Raw genomic sequence first — 26328 nt, 5'->3', positions numbered from 1 at the left:
TTTTGTATTCTCTACCTGCCTATCCTAAGAAATGAAAATCCTACAAGGCACCTTAATATGCTGTGGACTCTAAATAGTTAAACTGTGCTGTGAATATTTAAAAGTTGCTAATAGAGTATTTTATATCAAAGAAAGAAATTTAAACAATTTGTTGCAACTTGCAAACAATTGTTGCAAGTTTTGAGCTTTTTTTTTCTTTAATGTGTTTCCTAAAATAGATATTTGGTAGAAAACATATTTTTTGATTGTTTTCTTCCTCTTCTTCTTCAAGAGGTGGCTCAGCTGTGTTTGACTCTTTGCAACCCCATGGACTGTAGCATGCCAGGCCTCCTTGTCCATTACCAACTCCCAGAGTCCACCCAAACTCATGTCCATTGAGTCAGTGATGTTATCCAACCTTTGGATATCTCATCCTTTGTCGTCCCCTTCTCCTCCCACCTTCAATCTTTTCCAGGATCAGGGTCTTTTCTAATGAGTCAGTTCTTCGCATCAGGTGGCCAAAGTATTGGAGTTTCAGCTTCAACATCAGTCCTTTCAATGAACACCCAGGACTGATCTCCTTTAGGATGGACTGGTTGGATCTCCTTGCAGTCCAAGGGACTCTCAAGTGTCTTCTCTAACACCACAGTTCAAAAGCATCAATTCTTCAGCGCTCAGCTTTCTTTATAGTCCAACTCTCATATCCATACATGACTACTGGAAAAACCATAGCCTTGACTAGACGGACCTTTGCTAGCAAAGTAATGTCTCTGCTTTTTAATATGCTGTCTAGGTTGGTCATAACTTTCCTTCCAAGGAGTAAGAGTCTTTGAATTGATAAAGAATCTGCCTGCCGATTCAGAAGACACAGGAGATGTGCCAATACAGGAGACCCAGGGAAGATACCCTGGAGTAGGAAATGGCAACTCACTCCAGTATTCTTGCCTGGAACATTTCATGGAGAGGAGCCTACAGTCCATGGGGTTGCAAAGAGTTGGACACGACCTAGCAACTGAGCTGTGCTGTGATTAGTCAAGCTCAGCTGTGTCCAACCCTTGGCAATCCCATGGACTCTAGCCTACGAGGCTCTGTCCATTGGGATTCTCCAGGCAAGAATACAGGAGTGGGTATCCATTTCCTTCTCCAGGGGATCTTCCTGACCCAGGAATAGAACCAGGGTCTCATGCATTGCAGGCAGATTCTTTACCAGCTGAGCTACTAGGCAACACAATAGCGACTGAGCACACATACAAAAAGCAGGTATTTGTTGCTTTTGTCACTGTTTAAATTTACTTCTTTAAGAGTAAAATCCCAGAGAGGGGCATTTTTTCACAAAACACTAACAGGAAGAAACAGAACTTTACATCCCTAAATGCAATCTGCTGAGACCAGAGCTAGGTACTGGCTTTTAGTAACTTTTCTGACTAATGACATCACATGAGGCAGGCTGGCTGTCATATATTTACACGGCTGCACTTAGCTCAAATTTGGGCATACAAAACTTGTAGTGACTCTTTTATTTATCTATTCTGTTCCGTTAGGTGCAATTATCCAGTAAACACACCATCTTAACAAGCTCAAGAAGCTAATTAGTATAGGCCCTTTGGAAAAACTCACACAATTTGGTCCTTCTGGTGATTCTAGGAGGTTGCTGCTCTACTAAAAGTTCCCAGGCTAAGGTATTGGAAATCTTTCCAAAAATTCATAAATGGCTCTGATTCACATTTTCTCTTCACATTATCTGTGGACTGTGTGACCCTGTGGACTGGTCCATGGAGTTCTCCAGGCCAGAATACTGGAGTGGGGAGCCATCTCCTTCTCCAGGGGATCTTCCTAACCCTGTGATTGAATCCAGGTCTGCATTGCAGGCGGATTCTTTACCAGCTGAGCCACCAGGGAAGCCCAGATACATTTAAGAAGTTAAGTACTTAGTGGATAGAGATCCTTGTTAAGCTAGGAAGACTCCTGCCCCCACCCAAAAGAGATACAAAAATCCTTAAAGTGTCCTCACATTTCTGTGTCTTCTATATTTTAATCCAATATAATGCCCCCAAGAAGCTCATTGGGAGGTAAAGGAATGCAACAGATTCTCACTAGGTATTTTTATTAAAGTCCATCTACTGTCAGTGCCGAAGAACACTCGAGAAGTGAGCTGCGGTGCAGCAGTGAAAACAGTAGAGAGCTGTCAGTGGCATAGTTTGTCATTGTTTCACCAAGAAAAGGCAGACTGTCACAATAAACAGCATTTATTCCTTTCCTATTTGTGGCTAAGGGCTGGCAAAGGGGAGGTGTCACTGGTCGTAATTGTAGAACACATAAATAATAATAGTAGCTTGCAAATCATAGATCAAAGCAAATAGAGGGAGTTGGCAGTGATGAAGGCAAGAAAATAGATGCTTCCAGCACCAGCTAATTTACTACTCTTTTAAAAAACAGTTTCTCCTTCCTCACAGTAAAAGTGGAATGATTTTGTTTGCCTCTTCAGCTTCAGGTTAAGGAAGATGAAACTTCTAAATCATAGATCTTATGAATTAATTTAGGTATATAAGTATGTGGTGATTTTTTTTTCCTTCAAGAGGTAAATATTTTATACCAAGGGGGGAAGGAGGGATAAACTGGGAGATTGGGATTGACACATACACACTACTACACATAAAAGAGATAACTGTATAGCTATTATATAGCACAGAGAACTCTACTCAATATTCTGTAATGACCTGGGAGTGAAGTGCTAGCTGCTCAGTCATGTCCAACTCTTCGTTACCCCATGGTCTGTCCATGGAATTCTCCAGGCAAGAATACTGGACTGGGTAGCCATTTCCTTCTCCAGGGGATCTTCCCAACCCAGGGATTGAAGCCCAGTCTCCTGCATTGCAGGTAGATTATTTATCATCTGAGCTACCAGGGAAGCCCCATGGGTAAAGAATCTAAAAAACAGTGGAGATATATATATATATATATATATATATGTATGTATAACTGACTCACTTTGCTACTCATCTGAAATGAACATGGCATTGTAAATCAACTAGATTCCCATAAAAAGTAATTTAAAATTCATATCATAACTTTTACTAACTGGATGTAAGAGGTAAGCCTTTTGCTTAACTCTAAGCCTTCTTGTTCTGAGATCACTAGCTTGTATAGCACTCATGGAGTCTATTGAGGTTTCTCAGAGAGGATAATTGATGTTAGGAACTAAGAATTCCTGGTTTATATCACACCTGGACCATCTGATCTCAGCAGAGGTAAGATGCCCAGCACCTTGCAAATTGCAGACTCAGATGACACCTTTTCTATTGGACTCCCCCAACATGAGAAATATGACAGGATGCAATGTTAAAATTGAGCTTGTGTGTTAGAGACCCTGTGGGCCACCTTCTCAGCCCTCCAACCTATGGAAACTCAATAGGAGAATTCCCAGAGGATGATAGAGGCTGAGAACCTCTCCCCATGTTATTACAATGTGGAAAGGTTTCTCATTTACTGCTGGTGCAAAGTGTCTACTGTGGCTTCTAATAAAAACCTGTGAAGCCACATGGGTGTAAAGTAATTTTTTTTTTTCAGCTTTTCAAGAAACTGGTGACAATGCTAAGTTCACTGTTTCTGCTTCGGGTGTGAAGTATTTCACCCTATTTGTGATGGCGGGTTTACATCTGTGCTGTAACCTATTCTTCCAGCTATGTAATTGGAACTAGATTTAACACATGGACGGGCTTTTTTCTTTTTGGATGGCAGACGACCGCACCAAACATGAAACATGATAAACTCCATATGTGTGGCTTATGTGCTAGTCTATGAGTATGAGCATTTCCATGTGGGTCATGCAAGGATGAGTGAGTGCTTTCCCAAGGAAGGTAGGCTTTGTTATAATATGGAAATTGACCAGAGCATAGGAGCATAGGAAGAGTTGGCAGTCCTGAGCATGAGAGTGGAAAGCCCCAGGCGGGAACTATAACCTGGAGTTTACTGTGAAGACATCGTGGCCATCAGCATTTGAGTCATCAGGTTGCAAACTTTGCTGGTTGTTATCCCCAATGTTTGCTTCTGGACAGCAGTTTTGACAGTTGCACTGCTCACAGCAAACTGCCACCGTCGTTTGTTCTGCTTCAGTACCACTCGACTGTCACAGCCTGTCATGAGGCAAGAAAGCTCCAGACCTAACCCCATCCGACAGGGTTTAATCATTCCTATTACTCCTGTTGCCTGCACAGGCCACCTTGAAATACACAGCAGGCAATTTTACCCTTTCTACAGCACTTGCTTCTTAGGCTTCCATTGTTTTGTTTTGTTTTGTTTTAAGAGAGTGATGAACTATATACGCATATTCTTTTTTTTTAATAAAATCAGAGAATTTTATCTATTTGCTGAAGAATTAATCCTGAAATATATCATTTAGGAACCAAATCCAAATGAAACTGTCTTTCCCTTTCCCTCTTCAAACTGTAGCTGCTTTCCTCCTTATTTATGCTGCTGGAAAGAAGACAGGGAGGATGCCTTTTGTTTCACCAGGAGAACTGGGCAGAAGAAAACTGGTTATTTCTTTTTTTTAAAAAATGTTATTGTTGTATAGTTGCTTTACAGTATTGTATTAGTCTCTGCTACAGCATAAGCAAAATGAATCAGCTATATGTTTACATACATCTCTCCTTTTTTTGGATTTCGTTCTCATTTAAGTCACCACAGAGCATTGAGCAGAGTTCCCCATGCTTTACAGTAGGTTCTCATTAGTTATCTGTTTTATACACATAATAGTGTATATATTTCAATCCCCATTTCCCAATTCAGCCCACCTTTCCATCCTCCCCTTGGTGTCCATACATTTGTTCTCTTACATCTGTCTCTATTTCTGCTTTGCAGATAGGTTCATCCATACCATTTTTCTACATTCCACATATATGAATTAATATATGATGCCTATTTTCCTCTTTCTGACTTATTTCACTCTTGACTAGAGAAAGCATATGGGGAAAGCTATTAGTTACTCCTTCCCCAACCTCCCCTTCGTTTGGGAGACCCTTAGGCCCATCAGCTCTCTTTTCCTGATCTAAGCTCCTTGCCTTGATCGGGGGCCGACTCCTGTGGCACAGAAGCACTCGCTGAGGAGTAGCTAGATATTTGGTGTGTCACTGTGTATTCCCAAGAAAGGTCTCAACTGCAGCTGATGGGCTGATAAACACCAGAGATGACAACTGGTCTGCTTTTCACTCAGTCAAGTAAGAGCTTGCACAATATTTCTCCACCACAAAGGAAAGAAATCCAGGCAGTCTTGCCAACACTACTAGCGTAAGAGTCATCCGTCAGACCTGGACTGACCACGTGCTTTCAGATTCTGCAGTCTGTCCTCATAACAGTGCTCAGGGGACCGGGGGGGCAGGGAGAACCTCACAAGGGTTAGGGTGACAGGTTTGGGTGCTGATGTCACTGGGCTGCAGATGCTGGAGTATCTCTTTTGGAATACACATTTGGGTTAAAAGTTGTTGGATTTTGGCCACATACGCTGATAATGATTGTAAATATTTGATCTGATTTCTGATATGGCCACTTCAACTTTTTATGTTTAGATTCAAGCCATCTGGCATTGTCTATGTTCTCAATTTTTTTTTTTAATTGGCTGACTCAAACTTCTTACTATTCAACAACATGATTGATGACCAGAACAATCTGAGTTCCTTTCCTAGAATCATGTTATACTGGGAAAATCACTTCTTCATTTATATTTTATTGACTTTTCTACAGAAAATGATGAAAAGGAAAGAATCTTCATGAAACTAATATTTTCAAAAATGTAAGAAAGGTCACAATAAAACAAACTAATGAGCTGAATGCAAATAACTGCAAAGAACTAGGCATAAGATTAGGATGAACTGTTTTTTTTCTCCCTTTTAATTAGCATCAGAATAAAAAGCAAAGAACATAACCTGTTGTCTGGGATGTGAGGAAATGCCAAGGACATCATCACCCTAATTTACTGGCACCTGAACAATAGAATTTTCCAAACAACTGTCAGTGAGCTACACCTGGAATCTGAGGCAGGAGAAACCAGGAAGCACACACTGGCAACCAGAGGAAACTCCAGGTTGCACCTGAGATTAGACTTTCTAAAATCTAATAAAATACACAACCTTGACAGTCCCTTTGGAAAAGTAACAAACATCAGGAGTAGGGTAATCTTTTGGGCCATATACATTAACATGTCAGTTTTCTGGGATTGCAAATAAGATTAATGAAAAGTCTTAGCTAATAATGGGAGAAACCCGTTAGCCCTGGATTGCTATGGGACAAGTAGAAATTATTTACAATTATCCAATTATGAAATAAAATCTTGACTGTAATCATGTTTGCCTGCCATCCATGGTCCTGCAGAATCTGGTCCTGCTTACCTTTCCATCTTTTACTTTAACAATCTCTCAATCACAAGACTCATGGTCTACCCAGATTGGAGACTGGCTTAGTAATTATTAAACTCATTTGATAAATTCCCATGGTGATTCCTTTGTTAACCACTTCCTTTAGGAATGTCCCTCCCTTCTTTATTACTTGAAATGTTATTCATCATCTTTTGATGGTAGATTTCATAATCTTTCTTATCCATGAAATGTTTTTTTCTTTCTCTACCCAAATATGTTCTCTCTTTACTGAACTTTCTAAAGGTTGTTATTTGTACACTTCTTACAAAATTGGCTTACTTTGCATAAATCTTCTCTCTATTGTATTATAAGCAAACTGAGAGCAAGACTATGGTTTTTACATGTGTGTGCATGATTATCTCAATACACATATATGCAAATTATTGAATCTACAGAACACACTACTTGCAAATGGTAGGCATTCAATAAATAATAAAATGCTATCCCTTGTATTTTGTTAAAGTTAGCACAGATAACTTCAAGTTTGCTCTTGTCAAATATACTATTGTGATTTTTGGTCATTGGATTGAAGATTTGTGATCAGTAAACTGATTTATAGCTTTAAGGATAGCTTCAACATCTGCCACCATAACTACATCTATAAAAAGTGTTTTACAAGGAATATGCTTGTCAATTTTATACGGCTGCTTCCTTTTCTCACATCGTTTCACTACATAAATGAATCAAGCCTCATTAAATCCCCAAATTCCATTAGCTGAAGAGCATTCCTGGGTGTTGCCTGCTGGCCAAGGAGCCCCGGGCCATTATTTTGATGAAAATATACGTAACACAAGCCCCAGCAAAACAGCAGATGGCGACTGCTACACCCAAAATAGATGTCCTTTTCATTATAGGGATGCAAAAGTAGGAAGTAACGAAATACCTGGAGTAACAGGCAAATTTGGCCTTGGAGTAGAGAATGAAGCAGGGCAAAGGCTAATAGAGTTTTGCCAAGAGAATGCACTGGTCATAGCAAACACCCTCTTCCAACAACACAAGAGAAGACTCTACACATGGACATCACCAGAAGGTCAATACTGAAATCAGATTGATTATATTCTTTGCAGCCAAAGATAGAGAAGCTCTAAACAGTCAGCAACAACAAGACTGGGAGCTGACTGTGGCTCAGATCATAAACTCCTTAATGCCAAATACAGACTTAAATTGAACAAAGTAGGGAAAACCACTAGACCATTCAGGTATGACCTAATCAAATCCCTTATGATTATACAGTGGAAGTGACAAATAGATTCAAGGGATTAAATCTGATAGCCAGAAGAACTATGGACAGAGGTTTGTGATATTGTACAGGAGACAGGGATCAAGACCATCCCCAAGAAAAGGCAATGCAAAAAGGCAAAATGGTTATTTGATGAGGCCTTACAAATAGTTATGAAAAGAAGAGAAGCAAAAGGCAAAGGAGAAAAGGAAAGATAAACCCATTTAAATGCACTGTTCCAAAGAATAGCAAGGAGAGATAAGAAAGCAGTGATCCCAGTGATCAATGCAAAGAAATAGAGGAAAACAATAGAATGGGAAAGACTAGAGATCTCTTCAAGAAAATTAGTGATACCAAGGGAACACTTCATGCAAAGATGGGCATAATAAAGGACAGAAATGGTATGGACCTAACAGAAGCAGAAGACATTAAGAAGAGGTGGCAAGAATACACAGAACTATACAAAAAATATCTTTAGGACCCAGATAATCATGATGGTGTGATCACTGACCTAGAGCCAGACATCCTGGAATGTGAAGTCAAGTGGGCCTTAGGAAGCATCACTACGAACAAAGCTAGTGGAGGTGATGGAATTCCAGTTGAGCTATTTCAAATCCTGAAAGATGATGCTGTGAAAGTGCTGCACTCAATATGCCAGCAAATCTGGAAAACTCAGCAGTGGCCACAGGACTGGAAAAAGTCAGTTTTCAATCCAATCCCAAAGAAAGGCAATGCCAAAGAATGCTCAAACTACTGCACAATTGCACTCATCTCACACGCTAGTAAAGTAATGCTCAAAATTCTCCAAGCCAGGCTTCAACATAAGCGATGAACTTCCAGATGTTCAAGCTGGATTTAGAAAAGGCAGGGGAACCAGAGATCAAATTGCCAACATCTTCTGGATCATTGAAAAAGCAAAAGAGTTCCAGAAAAACATCTATTTCTGCTTTATTAACTCTGCCAAAGCCTTTGTGTGGATCTCAATAAACTGTGGTAAATTCTGAAAGAGATGGGAATACCAGACCACCTGACATGCATCCTGAGAAACTGGTATGCAGGTCAGGAAGCAACAGTTAGAATTGGACATAGAACAACAGACTGATTCCAAATTGGGAAAGGAGTACGTCAAGGCTGTATATTGTCACCCTGCTTATTTAACTTATATGAAGAGTACATCATGAGAAACGCTGGGCTGGATGAAGCATAAGCTGGAATCCAGATTGCTGGGAGAAATATCAACAACCTCAGATATGCAGATGACACCCCCATTATGTCAGTAAGCAAAGAAGAACTAAAGAGCCTCTTGATGAAAGCGAAAGAGGAGAGTGAAAAAGGTGGCTTAAAACTCAACATTCAGGAAACTAAGATCATGGCATCTGGTCCCATCACTTCATGGCAAATCGATGGGGGAAGCAATGGAAACAGTGACAGACTTTATTTTGGGGAGCTCCAAAATCATTGCAGATGGTGACTGCAACCATGAAATTAAAAGATGCTTGCTCCTTGGAAGAAAAGTTATGACCAACGCTAGACAGGTATACTAAAAAGCAGAGACCATTAACTTTGCCAACAAAGGACCTGTATCTATCAACAGTATGGTTTTTCCAGTAGTCATGTATTGATGTGACAGTTGGACTATTAAGAAAGCTGGGTGCCAAAGAACTGAGGCTTTTTTTTTTTTTTTTTTTTGATGGTTGTTGTATACCTCTTATTTATTTTTTAATTTTATTTTTAAACTTTACAATATTGTATTACTTTTGCCAAACATCGAAATGAATCTGCCACAGGTATACCCGCACTTCCCCATCCTGAACCCTCCACGCCTCCTCCCTCCCTCCCCCTCGCTTTCCCTCTGGTCGTCCCAGTGCACCAAGCCCCAAGCATTCCGCAGTTAACCGTGGCATCGAACTCTGGACTGGCGACTCGTTTCATACATGATATTATACATGTTTCAATGCTATTCTCCAGAACTGAGGCTTTTGAACTGTGGTGTTGGAGAAGACTCTTGAGAGTCCCCTGGACTGCAAGGAGATCCAACCAGTCCACCCTAAAGGAAATCAGTCCTGAACATTCATTGGAAGGACTGATGCTGAAGCTGAAACTCCAATACTTTGACCACCTGATGGGAAGAACTGATTCAGTGGAAAAGACCCTGATGCTGGGAAAGATTGAAGGCAGGAGGAGAAGGGGACGACAGAAGATAAGATGGTTGGATGGCATCTAGATTCAATGGACATGGATTTGAGTAAACTCTGAGAGCTGGTGATGGACAGGGAGGCTTGGTGTACTTCAGTCCATGGGGTCGCAGAGTCTGACAGGATTGAGCAACTGATGTGAGCTGAACTGATAAGTAACACAGTGCCCCCTTGCTACCTCGCAATTGTATGACAGGCAAGGGTATTCCTAAATCTCTCCGCCCTCCGCCTGTTCAAGGTCAAAAACAAAACTCCATGAAAATAATAACTAGTGCCTAAAACGTTTCTTTCTGGGACATACGATTGTGGAATATGCTGCTTATAGTATGACCCACAGTATCATTTCAACAGAGTCTGTTTGCTGCCGATTGCAAAGGAAGTCAGCCTGAGTCATCCACAAGCTGTGTGTAGGTAAAAAAATGGTGTCCACCCAAGCCCCAACCTGTACAAATATTTTTATATATGAACTCAGGATAAATCCATATTTTTTCTCATTTTTGTAAAACAACTGTGGGTATTATCCAAAAATAGCTGACTGTTAACTAGACAACTAGCCAGATCTATAATGCTCCATGTGGACTCTGGCTGTTGCCTCTCCATCTGTACAGCCTGCTGCCTGCCTGTTTTGAATTATGGAGAGTTGGGAGAGGAATCCAAGAGAGAAGGAGTCAGTGGCAGAGGTTGCCTCTGCTCTCACTTTCATGGGGGAGATATTATTCTCTTTTTTGCTTTGACAGTGGCCTCTTATACAGGATTCCAATCACTCCTCACTTTCAAAGGAGCCCTGTGTGAAGCACCCCCAACCTAGAGTTTGCAGAGGGCCGGGTGCACACGATTACCTTCAGGTGTCCCAGCACTAGTTGTACACAGATATATTTTAGTTCTTTTCTGTCCTTTGTGTCTTATTTTCTTACACTTCAAAACTTGGGGATTCTTATTTCCTTTCAACAGATAGTGTAACATTATTAAGCAGAAAAATGCACTTACAGATGAATTGGATCACATACTTCCGCATCAGATGTTAGCTTTCTGCTCTGAACTCTCAATCTCGATCATGTGAGTGGCAGCAGGTAAAGGTTTTAAACTCTTTCCAGCAGATGGAATGAGTCATGACAGTTATTAAATTACCACTGAGCTATTTTTAGTTTCTTATTTTTTAGTACTCTTTTTTTTAAACTTGGTTAATTATTGCATGTGACGATTTTTAAAAGATGTATTTTTCTTCCTTCTATTTTGGAAGCAAAAACAAATTTCTAGCAACTGTTGACTTTATTTTTTTTCATAATTTTACTCTCTGTTCTAGGCTGTCTATACAGCAGGGGTTTGAGAAGATAAAACTGGGGTGTTGCTCATAATTCTTGCTCCAAAAAAATAAAACGATGACATTGTAGTGTGAGATAATGAGTATTATTTTCTGTACTTTGGTCTTGATTGGTACCTACATTCCACTTTAAATCCAAATGTAGTAACAAGGAATTCAACAACTTGTATGATGAATGACCTTGTCAGAAATGAGGACTTGTGTCTGCTGAGCTGCTACAATGGAGTGAATTATAGTTGGGTACAGCCTGAGATTGGGAATATCAAAACCAACTGCCTAAATAGGAAAGAAATTAGGAATATGAGTCCAGGCTGCTGCTTTTAACGCAAAGACTTTAAAAACAGCAACTTTGGTGAAACAAATTGAAACAAAAAGCAGGAAAATCATATTTGGAATGATACAGGAGTTGATGGATTACAAAAAACATATAGACATACCTAAACAGATACACTAACAGTTGAACATGAATGCTATGGTGCTAACTTTGGGTCTTCTTTTCTATCTGACCTTTATTTACAGGTCAGTATTTTTGTATTTTTTATCCCATGATCATGACAGTAGTACTGAATCAAAACTCTCACCCCCATTGCTGCACACAGTGTGTGACACTAATTAATCTAATGGAAGGAAACCAGACTTGGGTGAAGGACAAAGTAGGATCTTGCTCCATGGCTGTGATCATGGGGTCCTTTCTGAGAACTGACTGTCAGTCTTTGATGTGACAAGGCTGGTGCTTATGGTTGTTACTTATCCAGAACTTATTTCTGCTGTTATGCTTTTGAATATGTGTAATGGATTCTGGAGCAGAATGGAAGTTCATAACAACATATAAGGAGAAAGTTCTAAGAATGGAAAATGGAAGAAACTTAATAGTCCTGGATCATAGACTGGGAAAATGTCAGATTTTTTAAGAAGAGCTTTGTGATGACTAAATTCCATATTTAAAAAAATATTCTGACGCTTAAGTTCTGCAGAAGACACTATGATTCACTGAAAATAATATTTTTTCAAATTGTGGTCTTGTGTTAGAAGATTGGACCCACCTCTTACTTACTGAGGATCTCTATAAACCTGTATTTCTTAATCCAGAAATTAGCATCAATCCTGCAGAGTTTTTGTTAATACGGATAGAATTATGTTGAATATTCACTATCAATCTTTCCACAAAATTCATGCCCATAATTTACCCTAACAAACATAAGCCTATAAAAGCCGTTTGTATCTATTGAGCGATGTGACCAGTTAACACTTAAGCACGGTTGGGCTTCCCAGGTGACATGAGTGCTGAGGAGCTTGCCTGCCAGTGTTGGAGAGGCAAGAAATGCTGACTCAATCCCTGGGCCAGGAAGACCCTTGGAAAGAGGAAATGGCAACCCACTCCAGTATTCTTGCCTGGAGAATCCCAGAGGCAGAGGGGCCTGCTGGATATAGTCCATAGGGCTGCAAAGAGTCAGACACGACTGAAGTGACTTAGCACATGTCCACATAGACCCAACCAACAACCAACCTGTGAAATGATTTCCTTTACAACTTATTACATTCTAAAATATCTTAAAGTAATTATGTCTCTGTAGAAGTTAATAGGACCTAAATCAAGGACACACTAGTATAAAAATTAAAACAAAGTAACTGATAATCCTTTTCTAAAAATGCATGGATGCTTTTTATTTAGCCTTGTTACATATTGACCTTGTTCCAAGCTAACAGCATACTTTTATATCATGGTTTTCTAAGGACAATTCTATAAGTTTTTGTTAAACTTTCTAAAAATTACCTGTCATGTGGGTTGTCCACAACTGACACAATAAATCTTGGAGAAGAAGTCAAAGAGAGTTATAGTCTCCCAGTCCCTAAGAATTTTGGAGTAAAATCCTACTGCACTTTAAGTCCAGAAAAGGATCTGTTGGGAGACACTGAGTAGAAAAGTCAACCATGCCTAATTCAATGAAACAGAAACAAGTAAAAAGTGCTAAAAAATGGTTTTCTTTAGTTGTTGTGGTAGACTCATGGATCTAATACAAGTTATAGAATGGGTAAATCCATTACGTATGAAAAAATAAATTTTCCTTGGTTTTCCCTACCTTTTTCATCATTTAAGACACATATTAGTCACCAAATAAGACATGATTCATTCTTGTATAAATAACTCATCATTCTCCCTTTTCTGAGTTCTTCTAACCTCTGCCCATGAAACTTGTGTGTTTTCAAATAATCTTTCAGTAGCTAAGGACTGTCATAATAACATCTAGCTCAAGTTTCAGGGCTGGAAACTTTCTCATATGCATAAAACTATTTCGTTCTTTTGTCTCATTTCATCCCTGTTTTCTGTTATGAATGAGAGTAAATCTATAGCCTAAATCTATCACTTCAGCAAAGAGACCAACTGATGTATTAATACCTGATAACTGGATTCTGTGTCACTGACTTGGGAGAGGTTTATTTTTAATAAGGGAATATTCAACACCAAAACACTAATCCAGAATTGTAAATAATTAATGGTCCTATTATAAAACATTGAGACATATTTTGGGAAGGTGGGTGTTTCTATAGATCCTTTAAATATATTTTATACTTGATCTGTTGTGTTAAGTTCTCTTTGGTTCCTCCACTTCTAGAAAGAGGTCAAATTTGGTGACAAAATGTATTAATTTGAAGGAGACCCTGAGATAAAATTAATGGTCCAAGGTTGTAACTTTTATCTTGTGATATTCACAAAAGAAGTCAAACTTGTTAATACATCGCCACCTTAAAAGTATACAATCTTGGCAATGAAAGCACAAAACTATAATAACTTTAAAAAGAAATCATCTTTTGAAACACTGCTAGTCAGAGTGCTCTGCAGATGAAAAGCAAGTAGACTTTCTCTTTATTACAATCACATACTCGCCCTCAAACATTTTCCTTTTGAAGGGGCAAAAATGAGTTTTCCTTTTTTTTATTTTAAAAAAAGGCAGTATTTCAAACAATGTGTTTTCTTGTGATAAGAGATCTATTTTAATGTCTTTACAAAAGAGGACTTTCAAAATGGTACGTTATGGGGGGAAAGTGTTAGGATTACAAATCCCACTGATTTGAAAAGGACACAAAATTCTGTAAAATTGTTCTACTCTTTGCCAAGTTCTTTCAGGAAGATACATGTTTTTCTGGAGGGTTTCTGTTAAGAGTTATTTGTTAGTTAGCATTTCTTTGTGAAGGAAAAATAAAGCCTAAAAGGACTCCTCTTAAAATTTCTCAAAATTTAGCTCTGACCACTTTTCCCTAATCATAGGGAGAAAAGTCAATGTATCATCTTCCCAGGAATCTCCTATATAAAAATACTGGTTAGAGAATAATCAACTATGAAGATAACTTTGCTGTCTTTTGCTGCTATATTTTTACCCCCAAATAAATGCTTTCCTTTAGGCTTTTGATCTTTCAGTATTGTAGTTGAGGTCCTGTAACAGAATTTAAGAAATATATCCAACCTACATTTCTTGTTTTGCCAAGTTATTTGAAAAATATTTTCAAATATATTCTACAATGTTCTAGGTTTAAATTACAGTGTAATAATTTGTGCATGGTGTATGCAGTGACACCTGGCCCTCGGCCTTTTGTCTAACAATACAGTAGACAAGAATGATTACTCCATAATTCACACCCTGCCATGTCTTATTGCTTAATTAAAGCACAACCTTCCTCTACATGACAAGCAATTGGACTGTTAACATTATAGATGATTATCCAACCTAGCATATTTTATTTTTATAACTTACTCATTTTACGAAATAAGGATGCTCACTTTAGGTACACCTACCTCTGAAAATATGAAAAATCTGTTTCTTTACTTCCCTTTTGGCTCTTGAACAAATTGCCACTCACAAAAACATAGGCAAAATATCAGATGTTTTGAATTAGCAATTTAAATATTGAAATAGTCCAATATCTATCAAGCAAATTAATGAATGAATTTGATGGCTTCTGAGTATAATAGTTTCTTTTCTCTGTTCTATTTTTTTTTTCTTTTTGGACCCCTCACAGCATGAGGAATCTTAGTTCTCTGACCAGGGATCAAACCTGTACCACAGAACCCTAAACACTGGACTGCCAGAGAATTCCCTGTTATTCTATTATTGATCAAGAAAACACAAGGGATGATGCATATGTGCATGTACTTATAAAAGAAATAATGTGTAGGGCCTATATAAGAAACTGTAAAATTCTGCTGAAGACTTTAGAAGAGAGTAAGCAAATGATAAAGCCTAGTTAGTATGTGAATAAGAATATTGTATAGTAGTATAAAGGTGTGAATTTTCCTGAAATCTATGAAGCTGACAGTAACTCAACAAAAATTTAAAAATCAACTGGAATTTTTAACATGATAAAGTGATAATAAAGTTTTTTAGGTTAATGACTAAGTATTCACAAATTGGTAGAAGAATCCTCAGGAAGGAGCAATGAACATCACCTGATGGTATCACATATTGTATTGCAATACATATCCCAAGTGCTACTATAACTAAAAGAGCTTGGTATTGGAGAAGATATGATAAGCAAGATCAATGCAAATCTGGAAACAAACATAAATGCATAAACTCATCTGCCCTCCTGAGTTTCTTGATATTCCCCTGGCAAAATCCTAACCACTGTTACACCAACACTGCCTACTCTATACAGGTATTTGTACAACCGAATATAGTGAACAAAAACATGCAACCCTACACACTGGTCTTACCCTAAATTTCTGACCACTAACCTCCTTTTGCAGCCTTCACCCTTCATGGTTCTTGTGTTATTTTCACACTCCATTCACACTCCAGTCCATCACAATTTCACACACTCTCCTTATATCTTCAGACCTTGACCATACTTAGTGTCAGATGATGCCCTTGCTTCTAAAACAGAGCACCTAGAAGAGATCTTCCACCAGCTCTCGCCTCATCTTCCCACCTTTCTGCATTTGCACTTGTTGATGCCAGCTTCTCTCTGCTGGCTCCTCCCTCCCCGTTTGCAGAAAGCCTGATATTCTCTCACCTATATATGGAGAACTCCAGCACATCTTTCTTGCATCATCAATTTCCCCCTATCGATTGAGTCATTCTTAATAGCTATAAACTGTTAGTGCTTTTATCTCAAACAAAATAAAACTTTCTTCCTCCTTCTAACTAAATGCATTCATGCTCAGTCGCTCAGTTGTGTCCGACTCTTTGCGACTGCATGGACTATAGCTGGCCAGGCTCCTCTGTCCATGAGATTCTCCAGACAAGAATACTAGAGTGGGTTGCTATTTCCTCCTCCAGGGGATCTTCCTGACCCAGGAACTGAACCTGTGGCTGCTTCACTGGCAGTCCATCATGCAAATGCAATCCATCAGACCTCATGCAAATTCTGTCAGTGCCACCTTCAGAATATAGTAGGAATGTAAAACCACACGTCGGCACTGCCTCCTCCACCACCCTGGTCCAAACTGCCATCACCTCTCATCTGGATTACTATAGTTGTCTCATAACTACTGTCCCTGCTTCTGCCCTTTCTTTTATTGAGTCTCTTTTCAACAGAGCAACCAGGGATGTCCTTTCAAAACATACATCAGGATCACCTTATCTCTCTGCTCAAAATCACCCAATATTCCACTTCCAGAAAAACAAAATCACTTAAAAGCTTCCCATGTTACACGGATTAAAAGCTAAAATCTATTAGTGATCTCCAGCTCCGTGATTCTGTGGTGCTCTTCCACTCTGGCCCACACTCCTGTCCACTCCAGCTCTTTTAGTTCCTTTGTGCTCCTTTACTCCACCAGGTAAATCTTTCACCAGGGCCTTTGCATGTGCTATTCTTTTCTACTTGGAGCTTTATCCAAGCTACCCATATGGCTCCTTCTCTGCTCCTTCAAGTCTTTACTTAAATATCACTTTCTCAATAACAACTTCAAATAACTCTTCCTGGTATTTTTTCATAGTATTTACTTCCCTTTCTCTTTCCTCTCTCTCTCTCACACACAGTCACTTATACTCTTATTCTGTTTTGTATCTTCTGTTTCTCCCTACAAGAATATAAGCCTCATGAGAACTAGAATTTTTTATTTTTATTTTTTTTCAGCAGCATCAGTTTTATACTGTTATTTTTTAAATTTAAATTTATTTATTTTAGTTGGAGGATCTGTTTCACTTATTGTTACAACCTGAACACCAGAAACAGTACTTGATATATAAGCAACACTGAATAACTGTTTGAGTGATTGCATAAATAATAGGTAGATATTTAAATGAATATGAATTTCTATAGAAGAAAAATTATAACTAGTAATATTTCAGAGAGTACTTTTTTAAATGTTTTTTTTCCTAACCATGTACATTGTTAGTTTTTGTTATTTAAAATTATAACAAAATGATATTAGCATGGATATTATAGGATGTTATATGGCATTTCTTGTTTTTTTTCAATATGTTCCTGTTTTATATAAAAAAAGGTAACACATTTTATCAACAAATCTTCAAGATCATTAAAATTGTTACTAGAGTTATAAGCAAGAAGTTAACTCAGATATCAAACAGTAGGAGAATAATGAAATGCACGGTTAAGTGAACAATCCTGCATCTAAAGAGTTATATAAATTCTAAATGAAGAAATAGTATAAGAAGTCTATTAAATAACTGAAGCAATAATTGTATGATAAGTAGTCAGTTTCAAAGACTGGAGAAGAGTTTTCTGAGGTTCTCTGTACATTGCAATGGTAGAGAATGACCAGCATGTCTTTTGCTATGTTCATTCATGTATTGGCTAATAATAGTATGATTGTGATGAAATGTAGTAATTGGAAACTTGGAACTGATGGTCCATGTTCAGAAACAGAATAGAGTAAGAGCTGATTTTATTAGCTTGAGTGATAGGCTATTATATTAATGGTTCCATTCCAGGCAGGGTGGCCCTGGACATCTCAATGCTGACTGTGCTCCATCTCATAATGACTTAGGATTTTCTGTCAGGCATCAGCACTTTGATTACCCAACACAGATGAAGACAAAAGCTGATACTAACTCAGGGACCTCTGCACAACTTAAATCCAAAGGTAGGGTCCATGTAGTGCAATGAAAGGATGTTCAGTTGTCCATTAGCTGCATTAAAAAAGTATGTGAATTCAAGTAGAATTTTCTGCAAACTGATGAGCATATTGGTTACTTTTTCTACTAATAAATATTTCTACAGACATGAGACTAATGAAGCGCATAGTAATACTGCCTTTTCTTATTTATTAAAGATATAAATTCTCAAGAGAGATGAAGAGATTTAGGTAATTCCACGCATAATTTCACACAAAGCCACTTCAAGTACCAAACCTTGCTCAGTACATAATAGGTAATGAAGGAATGTGGTCTGATCACAGAAGAACAGAAAATCAAAATAAACACTTAGGCTATCCGAAGGCATGCTTCCTGATCCTTCCACCTACATAATTTTTGTCAAATAGAAAATGCTCTCTTTTGTAGATTTCCATGGCCTTGATACACTGTATTGAGGTCCTGCTAGCCACCCGATCATAAAAGGATCTAAGTAAAGAAGCTGTTCCATTTTTATTCCATTTCAGTCCTAGCGTGATAGCCTTGATGTTAAAAGCATTTTATATTTTTTTACAAGATTATCAGCTCAGGATTTTCTGATCTCTCTCAATTTTTCTCCACTTCAGGTTTTCTCACAGGTAATAATAAAGCCATTTTGATAGAAATGTAGCCATCTTATGATTTTCTTTTTAAGTGGGGTGCCACATTTTTCACAATTTGAAACAGTAGGCACAGCAAAAGCACACTGGAGTGGAAAGAGAGAAAGTGTGGGAGCAACATGTTCTCCTAAAGTTTCAGGAATCCAAAGTCTTAAAAATATTCTCTTTGATTTTTGCTGCTAAGACAGAGTAGTTCCCCAAATCCTACTGAACCTAGCCCTGTTTCTTTCTATCATTTTCATCTACTTTGGCCAGTACTGAGCTTTTGGAATGTTTGGGTTCAGTATTTTACTTACTATTTCTAAAATTTACTGCAGTGCTTCTGTCGTTTGGTATTTTTTTTCTTCTGCTCTATTTCCTTTTCCACCTCTATTCATTTTGATGTAACACCGTTAAGCTTAATCATTTCTTAATCTAGTTTTCTTTGTGGTCTTTGTTCCTTTACTTTTGCCTTGTAAAATTTTACATAGTAAAACTCAAACCCTATTTGTATTTTATCTGAATAATACATATATTTTAACGATATATTGTAAATAGTTTAATATCCTGTATTATTCATATTTCCTCGACAATAGTTGAAAGTGTGTTTTTTTCCCATAATTTTTAAGACAGTTAAAAACCTGTTAATAAAACTATCAGATATAAATGAAGACATCAAATACGGTACAACTGTTTTCAATTTTAACAAATAGCCTTGTCCCTGAATTTTATTTTAGAACATTAAACTATTTAGATTATACCAAATAGTTTATTAGATTCTGTGAAAGTTAGAGGTTCAGAATACTTTTCTTTCTGAATTAAATAAGCCTAAAATAAATATTTCAGTATGAGTCTTTGGTGAGGCTGGGGGTTAGGTGTATTTGCAATTAGGCATATTTCTGAAAATCAAACTCAAGGACTACAATTGGGTTTGATTTCAAACAATCCGTCCATAGCATACGTGTTCATTGCTATGCAACACAATTTAATAATAAGTGATGCCAAGTAATTTTTGCATACTATAATGGGCTTGCAAGTTTTGCTGCTTGAAAATTACAAAGAGAAGGTGGTTATTTAATTTTCAATGGCTATGTTAAAATGCTAATTTTTATAATTAAAAACAAAACAAAACAAAACGACTTCAACATAAAACCTACATCTTAAAGCTGAAGAAAAGACCTGCCTTCTGTAATAGTAAATGTGCAACAGTCTGAAAAGTCTCTTTCACCCTTTGGGAAAGCAAAGAACATATTTCAATAACTTTCTATGCTGGTCTACTCACCTAGCTTCTCTGATGAGTTGGCTGTAGGAAGTCTGGGTAGAGGCAGGGCTCAATTACTGTAATTTATGTATCCTTGGACGTCAATCATTCCTGTTGAGAGGTGGGACTCGTAAGCTCTCAGTGCATTAATTAAGAGCTTATCTCAGCAGAGCCATCTTTCTACCTAAGGACCAAAAAGAAAGTTTTAATTAGATTTTTAAAAGCAAGTATGTCATCGATGAAAGCAAGTATAGTTCTTTAGTTAGTCTGTGAGGCCACAACCAGAAGAGAATATTGCAAACAATACAAAGGACACAGTTTTCAATCATCTGTGATGTTGTAAGTAAATGGGCAGTGTCAGTCTCCAGCATTGGTTTCAGCCCTTGGACAGTCACCTCATGAAAATAACTGAAGTTTTGACTATGTTGTTTCATTGCCAACATAATTATTGGACCCTTGTCTAATTATTGATGCGGAGCTGATGCTGATCAAGTGCAATTACAATGTTGAGGACAGACAGTATTATTCTCTGATGGCTGACTTTTTGTTTAGGGCTAGTTTCTGACTGAATATGCAATGGGCAATGCAATGCAAGCTCAGCAAAAGGGAGTGAGGGAACTTGTACAACACATCAATTTCATTGGTTCAGTGATGGAGTGAGTGTGCCATTGCTGGCTAACCTGAAAACGCAGGGACTCGAGAGAAGTAAAAACGTAGCTAGGCTCACTGGTGTCAGCTGCTTGAGAGGCAGTTCTCTTGGAATGGCTGGTGTGAGGCCATCAAACACACTTATCAGGGCTCACTTGGGAAATAACAGATACATTATTGATTAAAATATTTATAAATTAAGGGAGGGAAACAAATTTTAAAAGCCAGTTCAGATTCTAGAAGGGAAATATATCTACAATAGCTATTAGCCCCTCCCCCGCCATAATTAAAGGTGGGAGGGGCTGGATGCATGGTTAGGAGAACAAACACAAATGTGTCTGCCTACGTTAAGGGAAAAGCAAATTGTGAAAGCAAAAAAATAAAAGAAAAAATACTGAACAATAGAAACACTACAATAAACCAAGAAACAATGAATGAAGGACCAAACCTAAACTTTCTGAAAAATTAGCACCAGAAACAGTAGAGATGCAAAAAACTTTGGTTTCAGAAAAGTTATAGACAACGGAGACATATAAACCCAAGCACAATGAGCACAAAATGAATGATGTCGTGATTACAGGGGTGATTCTAACAGGCAGGACTAGTACCATGGACAGATGCTTTAGACACCAAGGAGAGCCAAGCTCAATGGCTCAATATAACAGAACTTGTGTTCCAGTGTTCCTCATCGCTATGATATTTCATTTTGTTTTTCAAAGGGAAGCTGTTTAGGAAATTCAGTTACAGTAGAGACTGTAAATTTACCCCCTAACTAGCATACTTGACATGCACTAAATAACAGCCACAAACCTGACAAAAGAAACTATAGCTTTTACAGGTATATGGTTTGTGCAGTATGTTTCTAAATGATAGTGTACGATGAAAACATTACTATGTAGACAATTTGTCAGAAGAATAAAGTTGGAAGATTGTAACCCATCATTTATGTTAATGTTCATAAGGATATTTTATAATCTTTTTTCCACTCTTTCCTCTCACATATTTTCCCAGCTATTTTGCCTCATTTACTGTGCTGTGTAATGTTTACAGCACAATGCATACAGTAGTGCTCCCCAGATACAAACTGGCAATAGTGCTGGTTACACCAACCTTGTGTATCTGATAAATTTATGCAATACAGACATCTAGCATTTGAATACACTTTTTGTCCTTCAGTGCATCTTTTTATATGAATTAAAGTCAGGGTGGGACTTCCCAGGTTGGCTCAGTGATAGAGTCTGCCTGTTAATGCAGGAGACTCTGGTTTGGTCCCTGGATTGTGAGGATCCCCTGAAAAAGGAAATGGCACCCCACTTTAGTATTCTTGCCTGGGAAGTCCCATGGACAGAAGAGCCTGGCGGATTACAGTCCATGGGGTGATAAAGAGTCAGACGTGATTTAGCAACTGAGCTTACGTGCACAAGCCAGGGTATATTATAAAATCAAATGACCTCTTGGGCCTCCTATACTTAAGGATATCTAAATGGTAATATTCATACATACAGTTTTCTGTTCTATGATTGTGTGAAATCTGTTCACCCCAGGAATCTGTTTTCCAAACAATGTTTAAAATTTATGATAGACTGAGGGCTGCTGCTACTGCTAAGTCACTTCAGTCATGTCCGACTCTGTGCGACCCCATAGACGGCAGCCCACAAGGCTCCCCCGTCCCTGGGATTCTCCAGGCAAGAACACCGGAGTAGGTTGCCATTTCCTTCTCCAATGCATGAAAGTGAAAAGTGAAAGTGAAGTCGCTCAGTCACGTCCGACTCTTAGTGACCCCATGGACTGCAGCCTTCCAGGCTTCTCCATCCATGGGATTTTCCAGGCAAGAGTACTGGAGTGGGGTGCCATTGCCTTCTCCGAGAGTGAGGGCAGAGCATGGTAAAATAAACAAATATTCATTGCAGTTGTTTTCCAAGGAGGAAAACATTGTGGTGTGCTTTTCCATGGGTTGTTAGCTATTTTTTTTCCTGAAGAAGTTTGAGGATCTGAAGCCTGTCAAAGGCTACTGTTAAACATTTCCTGTCAACTCCTTTTGGCCATGTTTTTAAATTAAGAACATGACAGAAGGGATAGCTTTCAAACCAGGCAGTAAACTTGGGGGCTTTTAGCCAAAGGTATGATTTTTTTTTCCACTGCTTAATTTGTAGAGAACCCAGTTTTAGGATTCAGCGGGTAAAAGTAAGTCTTTTCCTGAATGAACATTTCTTTGTTATTTTTATACAACATCTTCTCAACTTAATAGGACCTTTTGAATTTGCTAAAGCAGAAGGCCAGTTCTAATTACAACTGGAACACTGTATCCATACTAGGCTTTGAGATTTGCTCTGATGTGGGCTCCATGGAATCCCAAGGGAGAAACCTTTAGTCTGTATCTGGAGAACGGCAACTGGTGGGAGACCAGGGTTCATCTTCTGTCCTGCCCCTACTATAGGAAATACCATCATTTCTAAAAGTTTCTCAGTGTATGATGCTACCAAACCCCTGACTTAACCTACAACTCTCATCTCCTCAGAAAATGATTCTCTGTTACCAGGTACGTGCTTCCACTCTTTTCCCTTTGAGCAGCCATGATGACAGCTGTGGGGTAAGAAAGTCCATGACCTTGCTCCTTCTCCTAAGGTTTTGGTGAGCCTCCCCTAGTTCCTGGCAACCTGGCAGGGGTCACCGATATGTGTCAATTGATGAACTGGGGGCTGAAAAAAAAAGGGAGTATTTGTAGTGACATCATGAAGTCTCAATCTGTTTCAAGTTTTCATTTATTCACTATTTAAGGGTAGCATAGTTGGGGTTGTTGTTTTTGTTTTTTAAATGGTATTTAAGTGTCTATATTTGCATGAAGATATGTGGCTGAGGAAAAAAAGACTTAGAATGCACTTACTCAGAGAGCAGTTTTTACCAAGTGGACCAGTAAATTCTTTTGAACGTTTAGCTAATTCTTTCAGTGAAATCAGTCAAACTAGCATATATTAATTCACCACATTTTCTATACTCATGGGACTTGTATCCAAAGGCAAACTATAATGAAGCTGTAGATAAAATGACCCAGTTCTGTGTTGTCTTATTACTGGTGATTAAGTGTGAAAGAGCAGGATTATTGTCTGACCTCCTCTACTCTTTTTGAGAAATTATATTAGAAGGAATAAAAATTCCTTTTTAAATATCTGTGAGAAAAAAATAGAGACATTAAAATAGAACACTGGAATCAGATACACATGTATCATTAGCATTATAAACTAGAACTTCCAACAGCCTTGAAATGACAAAAATACCAACTTTGATTCTATTTTTTAAACTGAGATTCACCATTGTGAGATGATTAGAGATTTCATATTTCTGTTAATGAGATTTAATACAGAAGACTTTACAGATATTAATTCAATTTAGTAATGCCAAGAAAAGACAAACCAAGTCTAGTATATTAGAGTGTGTAGGTTTGGAAAATAGGACTGAAAGTATCTGCAAAGTCTACTTATTTAGACAGATTTTTTTTTCTAAGACATAGAAGAGAGATTTCTGGGTGGGTTATCAGTCTTTTATCTTTGACATTTTATTATTTAGTTTAACACTGAAATATTTTATTGTACATGAGCCTAGAGGTGTTCCATTTTAATATGTTCATAAGACAGAATAATAAATAAATGATGATTTAGCCCAGTACTGATGTCAGGATTGTAGTAAATTTCATATTTTTTAAACCTTTCCCCAATTCTGACTGAGGAAAAATGATTAGTTTGTAGCTACTTTCTTGACATCTGAATTGTCCTTAAGTTTTATGGGTATTAGGTTATATTAGTGATGTCAACTATTAACTACTTGTACTTGAATATCTCAGTGACCAAATTTTTTCTCATATAATTCTACAAGTTTAACAACAATGGTGTGGGGCAACAATGTATTTCATTGCAAACATGTTCTAAAGTAATTTCTGAATTAAAGATCAATTCTTTATAATAAAAACTTTGCAGTTAGTGAAACTATTCAAACACTTTAGAAGTAATGTTATAGTGGTGGAAACAGTAAGGGAAATTCATATTTCTTTATTTGTCCTAAATATTTTCCTATTTACTCTTTTTGTGTTTTCATGTAGATTCTATGTGTGGGCATATTAGATGACATTATTCAAATCTGTTAATTTCATCTTTATTAATGCAACGGATTTTCTTTTAAGGAAGATTGAGAGTGGAGAACTTTTCAATATTTAAAAAATATTCAGCATTTCCAAATAATCTTGTAAATGTCATGATATTTGGAAAGCTTCACTTTTATCACCATTTTCTTAAAATTCCTATAGAAATTATACACAGGCTATTTTAAAGAGATTTTTTTTGTCATTCTATAATCCATTCTACTCTATAAGACTTTTAGCCCTATTCTTATATTGTTAATAACTCAAAGCAAAGAGAAAAATAATACTTTTTTCAGTGATCTAAAAACTCCTGAGACTTAGGGTCATATTTCACTAGTTATACTTTCATATAAAATATGAATCATTTTGAAAATGGATCTCCTTCAGTTGACAAAAGACAAAACAACATCTGTAATTAAATATAAATGGATACCTATGTCTGTATATTTGCATGGATATGTTTAATGCCAAGTAAATATCTTCTAATTCTTCCATTGTCAGTACTAAGACATGTATGTATATAGTTATGTGGGGTGTAAATAAGACATGATTGGTTTTTTCACATCTGTGTTTATTCAGTACATTTTTATTGAATTCCCACATAAGTGCCAAGTGCTGGGGCACTGTGTCCTGGGGACAGAATAATGAGCAAAACAAATGAGGATGCTGCCTTCGTTAAGCTTTCATATGTGTGTGTGTGTGTGTGTGTGTGTGTGTGTGTGTGTGTATAATATATTAGTATTAGGTAACCATTTTATACAAAAATGGTTACCTAACACTTCAATACATTTATCCATCAGTGTCTACATTTATCTATTTTACGTGCCATACATACTAATACTATTATCAATTCAGTGATTTCTCACTTTCCAAAAACATTTGGGAAAAAAAAAAAAAACTCGGTTGAAGTCTGATTCACCACGTAAGATGATTGAAAAAAGCAATTCTACATTACTTCTAGGCATTCAGTATAAAGGGAAATTTTCAAAGATACGTTTATGGCTTAATAATTAAATCTGGGTGAATATGCTTGCTGGGAACTTCTGCAATAATAAAATAGAATGGCAGGTTCCAAGCCACAAACAAAGAACTTTTTCTTTCAGAGATCTGAGTCACAGCATATTAGTATTTAATAGATTTTGCATTTTTTAAATGCATAATGCAAGAATTTCATGGTAGGGAGTCTTGAATAATTATTCAAGTACAATCCAAAAGGTTCAGAAAAACAAAGAATGGGAAGCAAATACTCAACAATATAACTATCTCAGGGACTCTAAGTGGCAGAAACATTAAGATACGGTTGCTTTGGTCTCATTTCTAGAGCCTCTCCTTCCCCACCCATAATATTCTCAGAGACTTAAGTATTTTCCTGCCTTCTACACACTAGTACAGAGCTGGTAACATCTCTATAATTCCTAGAGATGCCCATGAGAGCAAATGGCCATCTGGGGATAGTACTGATGCTTAACCCACAGACGTCAAAGTGCTCAA

The 26328-nt window shown here is 37.6% G+C and overlaps 1 protein-coding gene across 5 annotated transcripts in view; it reads right to left on the bottom strand.

Annotated features, from left to right (window-relative positions):
• The window catches only part of TENM3 (teneurin transmembrane protein 3), a 1022495-nt gene that overhangs the window by 977382 nt on the left and 18785 nt on the right, over positions 1–26328 (bottom strand). For all 5 annotated transcript variants that reach the window (XM_059882199.1, XM_059882198.1, XM_059882197.1 and 2 more), the window contains exon 2: positions 20079–20241. The gene's annotated coding sequence lies outside the window, so the exon portion shown is untranslated. The remainder of the gene's footprint in view (positions 1–20078; positions 20242–26328) is intronic.

This window comes from Bos taurus, chromosome 27 (genome assembly GCF_002263795.3).
Source record: "Bos taurus isolate L1 Dominette 01449 registration number 42190680 breed Hereford chromosome 27, ARS-UCD2.0, whole genome shotgun sequence".
Lineage (NCBI taxonomy): Eukaryota > Metazoa > Chordata > Mammalia > Artiodactyla > Bovidae > Bos > Bos taurus.
The sequence above is the reverse complement of the archived record's forward strand: the minus strand, read 5'-3'. Positions and strand labels throughout refer to the sequence as shown.